The sequence below is a fragment of the Ursus arctos genome, unplaced genomic scaffold (assembly GCF_023065955.2).
Source record: "Ursus arctos isolate Adak ecotype North America unplaced genomic scaffold, UrsArc2.0 scaffold_2, whole genome shotgun sequence".
NCBI classification, from domain to species: domain Eukaryota; kingdom Metazoa; phylum Chordata; class Mammalia; order Carnivora; family Ursidae; genus Ursus; species Ursus arctos.
In genome coordinates, this window is record NW_026622874.1 from 79,892,517 (window position 1) to 79,899,740 (window position 7,224).

Sequence of the window (7,224 nt, forward strand, 5' to 3'; positions counted from 1 at the left end):
TTCCCATCTTAATTTCCTATTGGACAAAATTACTCTGGAACTCAGTGTGCTGAAATGTCCGAGTGACCGTGTTTTAAGATAAGCACAGCTGCTGAGTTATAGAAGGGTTATTGGTATCACATTCCTTTCAGAAAACACTTTTCTAATTCCCTTGTCAGATCACAGGCCCCTAATTCCTCAAGTGTGTTTGTGGCCATGGCCAGAAACTGCAGAGAGCAGAAGACCCTTGTGTCAGGAAGTGAGGCAGCGTGGGGACAGTCAGGGGCTTGCAGGCAAAGGATTCGCCTCGAGTGGCTCGGATTCCTGAGAAGAAAGGGCAGTTTCATCACATTCTCTCTCTTGTTAACAAACCAAAATATTCTGTGTGGTTGAGGAGGAAAGATGAAGTGTTGTCCAGGATCCCGATGCCTCCGTGTCTGGAGTGTCCTGCCTTCACTAGTTTGCCATGCTCCTTTTTCATCTTTGAAGATGCTACTTCTTGCTAGTGACCATTGGCAGACATGGTTAGTGATGTTTGGTGACAGTAGGTTATTCCTGTAATATCCATTTCCCTCTCCCCCCTTGTTTTAGTTGGCAGCAGTGGGGAGGGGTCAAGTTCTCTAGCACGGATGCGGCTCTGCTGGAACGTGGTATTGGAGAAGGAGGCAGATGCTGAGAGCTCTTTCTTTGGGTTTCATCTCTTGGTGTTACAACTTCTGTCTGTCTCACCAAACTATTTTCCTGTCTGTCTGCAGGTGGGTCCAGATGTGAGAGGGTTTCTTCAGCCCACCTGCATGCCCTGCCCTATGGACCACACTTTACCAGGCTTCATTGGCTGTGGGCCACCTCAGCCTCCTCCACCTTGGTCGACATGCGGGCCTCCCCTGCCCCTCGTTCCGCCACCATGTGGTAAGATGATCTGGATTGCATGATGTGAGTTGTAGCGCGTATTCATCGTGTGACTACATGTGTCGGTGGAGAAGATGTAGAGGAGGTACCACGAGGCTTTACAATGCAAGGATCAACCTGAGTGAGGACACAGGAACATTCCTCAACTTTCTGTGGACATCCATTTCGTGGACTATCTCGTTATACCATACAGAACTGGGCAGCAGGGGTCTGCCATTGAGAAGAAGTGTGACATTGTGCAATAGACAGACATAAAAGCATTGACCAGGTGCCCTGCACAGACATGATGTTTTGGGCTCTGGGCTTAATGGAGCACAGTCTTTACATCACTTGCATGTGTGGAGGCCCCAGTTGTCCAGCGTTATTGATTAGTTATGAAATCATCTCTACTGTGCGGAGTGGTCATATCCCCAAGGGTGAGGGACTGGTCTCTCCTTTGTCCACAGAGGTCAGCGGAGACCTGTGAGAAACGCTCTGCATCTGGAAGGGACCTGAGAGTGGGAGAGTAGAACAGGCTGGGGCAGGTGTAGAGCTTTGGCTTGAATCTTGCGTGGCCAACACCCGTCTGAATCCACCTCTGTCTCTTCTAGGGCCTCGGTCCAATTCAGAAACCTGTGGCGCTCAAGGGGACAAAGGTGGCACCGTGCCCAAGAAGGACCCAGAGAAGGACAAGGTAAATATGGTGGCTGTTTCCAGTTGTAACCATTTCTGGAATCCTGTTCCTGTCTGGGCAGCACCGTGTCCTGGCCTTGTGTCTGTTGGGTGGGTCATCCAGTTTGTCTGTGGCGTCGTTCACCTCTCAAATACAAGCAGTTCACGCAGGGGCTGACAGGCTTCTCCGTTACAAATCATCATCTTTGGGGGCCTCTCCCAAAGCCACAGGTGGTTAGAGGTGAAGGATGGCAGAACACTCACTGTGTGTGTGTCTTGTGTGTGTGTGTGTGTGTGTGTGTGTGTGTGTGTGTGTGTGTCTGTGTGTGCGTTTTTGTACCCCTGCTCACCCATAGCGCACGTGGGGGAAATAACTCAAGGAAGCTGACAGCTCACTGCACACTGAAGTCTCTGGGCTGCCTGATTCCCACTGGGGTATGTACAGGTGCGATACCTATTGTGTTCGTATTGCAGTTAGATGATTAACCTGTGACAAGGTCTGTGGTCATCCTCACGACTGGAAACTAGGGGAAGCTCTCCGTGCATTTTTTATTATCTGCTTTGCGGTTTGGAATGTGCTTAGATAGGCCATGTTTCGTAAGTCATCCCTGTTTTACTTCTGCTGGTAAACGTGCTATACAGAATCCCTCTCCTTGTACCCTTTCCACAACTATTTTGCATGATCAAAGCTGTTAGTGTCGTGTCGCAAAACACACTGTGACACACACTTTCTGAAGGGGGGATGTTAGCGATTATCTGCAGGACCGGTGCCCCACAAGCCCTTCGGTTGGGCTTCTAGGAGCAGGTCGTTTGGTCCGAAGTCACAGTGAGAGCAGGTTTCTTCTCTCATCACACGTTTTCGAGTTTTCCATCGGAAAGCATATACAGTTTTGTGGCTTCTCTAACTTATGCTTCCCATCTTAATTTCCTATTGGACAAAATTACTCTGGAACTCAGTGTGCTGAAATGTCCGAGTGACTGTGTTTTAAGATAAGCACAGCTGCTGAGTTATAGAAGGGTTATTGGTATCACGTTCCTTTTGGAAAACACTTTTCCAATTCCCCTGTCAGATCACAGGCCCCTAATTCCTCAAGTGTGTTTGTGGCCATGGCCAGAAACTGCAGAGAGCAGAAGACCCTTGTGTCAGGAAGTGAGGCAGCGTGGGGACAGTCAGGGGCTTGCAGGCAAAGGATTCACCTCGAGTGGCTCGGATTCCTGAGAAGAAAGGGCAGTTTCATCACATTCTCTCTCTTGTTAACAAACCAAAATATTCTGTGTGGTTGAGGAGGAAAGATGAAGTGTTGTCCAGGATCCCGATGCCTCCGTGTCTGGAGTGTCCTGCCTTCACTAGTTTGCCATGCTCCTTTTTCATCTTTGAAGATGCTACTTCTTGCTAGTGACCATTGGCAGACATGGTTAGTGATGTTTGGTGACAGTAGGTTATTCCTGTAATATCCATTCCCCTCTCCCCCCTTGTTATAGTTGGCAGCAGTGGGGAGGGGTCAAGTTCTCTAGCACGGATGCGGCTCTGCTGGAACGTGGTATTGGAGAAGGAGGCAGATGCTGAGAGCTCTTTCTTTGGGTTTCATCTCTTGGTGTTACAACTTCTGTCTGTCTCACCAAACTATTTTCCTGTCTGTCTGCAGGTGGGTCCAGATGTGAGAGGGTTTCCTCGGCCCACCTGCATGCCCTGCCCTATGGACCAAACTTTACCAGGCTTCATTGGCTGTGGGCCACCTCAGCCTCCTCCACCTTGGTCGACATGCGGGCCTCCCCTGCCCCTCGTTCCGCCACCATGTGGTAAGATGATCTGGATTGCATGATGTGAGTTGTAGCGCGTATTCATCGTGTGACTACATGTGTCGGTGGAGAAGATGTAGAGGAGGTACCACGAGGCTTTGCAATGCAAGGATCAACCTGAGTGAGGACACAGGAACATTCCTCAACTTTCTGTGGACATCCATTTCGTGGACTGTCTCGTTTCACCATACAGAACTGGGCAGCAGGGGTCTGCCATTGAGAAGAAGTGTGACATTGTGCAATAGACAGACATAAAAGCATTGCCCAGGTGCCCTGCACACACATGATGTTTTGGGCTCTGGGCTTAATGGAGCACAGTCTTTACATCACTTGCATGTGTGGAGGCCCCAGTTGTCCAGCGTTATTGATTAGTTCTGAAATCATCTCTACTGTGCGGAGTGGTCATCTCCCCAAGGGTGAGGGACTGGTCTCTCCTTTGTCCACAGAGGTCAGCGGAGACCTGTGAGAAACGCTCTGCATCTGGAAGGGACCTGAGAGTGGGAGAGTAGAACAGGCTGGGGCAGGTGTAGAGCTTTGGCTTGAATCTTGCGTGGCCAACACCCGTCTGAATCCACCTCTGTCTCTTCTAGGGCCTCGGTCCAATTCAGAAACCTGTGGCGCTCAAGGGGACAAAGGTGGCACCGTGCCCAAGAAGGACCCAGAGAAGGACAAGGTAAATACGGTGGCTGTTTCCAGTTGTAACCATTTCTGGAATCCTGTTCCTGTCTGGGCAGCACCGTGTCCTGGCCTTGTGTCTGTTGGGTGGGTCATCCAGTTTGTCTGTGGCGTCGTTCACCTCTCAAATACAAGCAGTTCACGCAGGGGCTGACAGGCTTCTCCGTCACAAATCATCATCTTTGGGGGCCTCTCCCAAAGCCACAGGTGGTTAGCGGTGAAGGATGGCAGAACACTCACTGTGTGTGTGTCTTGTGTGTGTTTGTGTGTGTGTGTGTGTGTGTGTGTGTGTGTGTGTGTACCCCTGCTCACCCATAGCGCACGTGGGGGAAATAACTCAAGGAAGCTGACAGCTCACTGCACACTGAAGTCTCTGGGCTGCCTGATTGCCACTGGGGTATGTACAGGTGCGATACGTATTGTGTTCGTATTGCGGTTAGATGATTAACCTGTGACAAGGTCTGTGGTCATCCTCACGACTGGAAACTAGGGGAAGCTCTCCGTGCATTTTTTATTATCTGCTTTGCGGTTTGGAATGTGCTTAGATAGGCCATGTTTCGTAAGTCATCCCTGTTTTACTTCTGCTGGTAAACGTGCTATACAGAATCCCTCTCCTTGTACCCTTTCCACAACTATTTTGCCTGATCAAAGCTGTTAGTGTCGTGTCGCAAAACACACTGTGACACACACTTTCTGAAGGGGGGATGTTAGCGATTATCTGCATGACCGGTGCCCCACAAGCCCTTCGGTTGGGCTTCTAGGAGCAGGTCGTTTGGTCCTAAGTCACAGTGAGAGCAGGTTTCTTCTCTCATCACACGTTCTCGAGTTTTCCATCGGAAAGCATATACAGTTTTGTGGATTCTCTAACTTATGCTTCCCATCTTAATTTCCTATTGGACAAAATTACTCTGGAACTCAGTGTGCTGAAGTGTCCGAGTGACTGTGTTTTAAGATAAGCACAGCTGCTGAGTTATAGAAGGGTTATTGGTATCACGTTCCTTTTGGAAAACACTTTTCCAATTCCCCTGTCAGATCACAGGCCCCTAATTCCTCAAGTGTGTTTGTGGCCATGGCCAGAAACTGCAGAGAGCAGAAGACCCTTGTGTCAGGAAGTGAGGCAGCGTGGGGACAGTCAGGGGCTTGCAGGCAAAGGATTCACCTCGAGTGGCTCGGATTCCTGAGAAGAAAGGGCAGTTTCATCACATTCTCTCTCTTGTTAACAAACCAAAATATTCTGTGTGGTTGAGGAGGAAAGATGAAGTGTTGTCCAGGATCCCGATGCCTCCGTGTCTGGAGTGTCCTGCCTTCACTAGTTTGCCATGCTCCTTTTTCATCTTTGAAGATGCTACTTCTTGCTAGTGACCATTGGCAGACATGGGTAGTGATGTTTGGTGACAGTAGGTTATTCCTGTAATATCCATTCCCCTCTCCCCCCTTGTTATAGTTGGCAGCAGTGGGGAGGGGTCAAGTTCTCTAGCACGGATGCGGCTCTGCTGGAACGTGGTATTGGAGAAGGAGGCAGATGCTGAGAGCTCTTTCTTTGGGTTTCATCTCTTGGTGTTACAACTTCTGTCTGTCTCACCAAACTATTTTCCTGTCTGTCTGCAGGTGGGTCCAGATGTGAGAGGGTTTCCTCGGCCCACCTGCATGCCCTGCCCTATGGACCAAACTTTACCAGGCTTCATTGGCTGTGGGCCACCTCAGCCTCCTCCACCTTGGTCGACATGCGGGCCTCCCCTGCCCCTCGTTCCGCCACCATGTGGTAAGATGATCTGGATTGCATGATGTGAGTTGTAGCGCGTATTCATCGTGTGACTACATGTGTCGGTGGAGAAGATGTAGAGGAGGTACCACGAGGCTTTGCAATGCAAGGATCAACCTGAGTGAGGACACAGGAACATTCCTCAACTTTCTGTGGACATCCATTTCGTGGACTGTCTCGTTTCACCATACAGAACTGGGCAGCAGGGGTCTGCCATTGAGAAGAAGTGTGACATTGTGCAATAGACAGACATAAAAGCATTGCCCAGGTGCCCTGCACACACATGATGTTTTGGGCTCTGGGCTTAATGGAGCACAGTCTTTACATCACTTGCATGTGTGGAGGCCCCAGTTGTCCAGCGTTATTGATTAGTTCTGAAATCATCTCTACTGTGCGGAGTGGTCATCTCCCCAAGGGTGAGGGACTGGTCTCTCCTTTGTCCACAGAGGTCAGCGGAGACCTGTGAGAAACGCTCTGCATCTGGAAGGGACCTGAGAGTGGGAGAGTAGAACAGGCTGGGGCAGGTGTAGAGCTTTGGCTTGAATCTTGCGTGGCCAACACCCGTCTGAATCCACCTCTGTCTCTTCTAGGGCCTCGGTCCAATTCAGAAACCTGTGGCGCTCAAGGGGACAAAGGTGGCACCGTGCCCAAGAAGGACCCAGAGAAGGACAAGGTAAATACGGTGGCTGTTTCCAGTTGTAACCATTTCTGGAATCCTGTTCCTGTCTGGGCAGCACCGTGTCCTGGCCTTGTGTCTGTTGGGTGGGTCATCCAGTTTGTCTGTGGCGTCGTTCACCTCTCAAATACAAGCAGTTCACGCAGGGGCTGACAGGCTTCTCCGTTACAAATCATCATCTTTGGGGGCCTCTCCCAAAGCCACAGGTGGTTAGCGGTGAAGGATGGCAGAACACTCACTGTGTGTGTGTCTTGTGTGTGTTTGTGTGTGTGTGTGTGTGTGTGTGTGTGTGTGTGTGTGTACCCCTGCTCACCCATAGCGCACGTGGGGGAAATAACTCAAGGAAGCTGACAGCTCACTGCACACTGAAGTCTCTGGGCTGCCTGATTGCCACTGGGGTATGTACAGGTGCGATACGTATTGTGTTCGTATTGCGGTTAGATGATTAACCTGTGACAAGGTCTGTGGTCATCCTCACGACTGGAAACTAGGGGAAGCTCTCCGTGCATTTTTTATTATCTGCTTTGCGGTTTGGAATGTGCTTAGATAGGCCATGTTTCGTAAGTCATCCCTGTTTTACTTCTGCTGGTAAACGTGCTATACAGAATCCCTCTCCTTGTACCCTTTCCACAACTATTTTGCCTGATCAAAGCTGTTAGTGTCGTGTCGCAAAACACACTGTGACACACACTTTCTGAAGGGGGGCTGTTAGCGATTATCTGCATGACCGGTGCCCCACAAGCCCTTCGGTTGGGCTTCTAGGAGCAGGTCA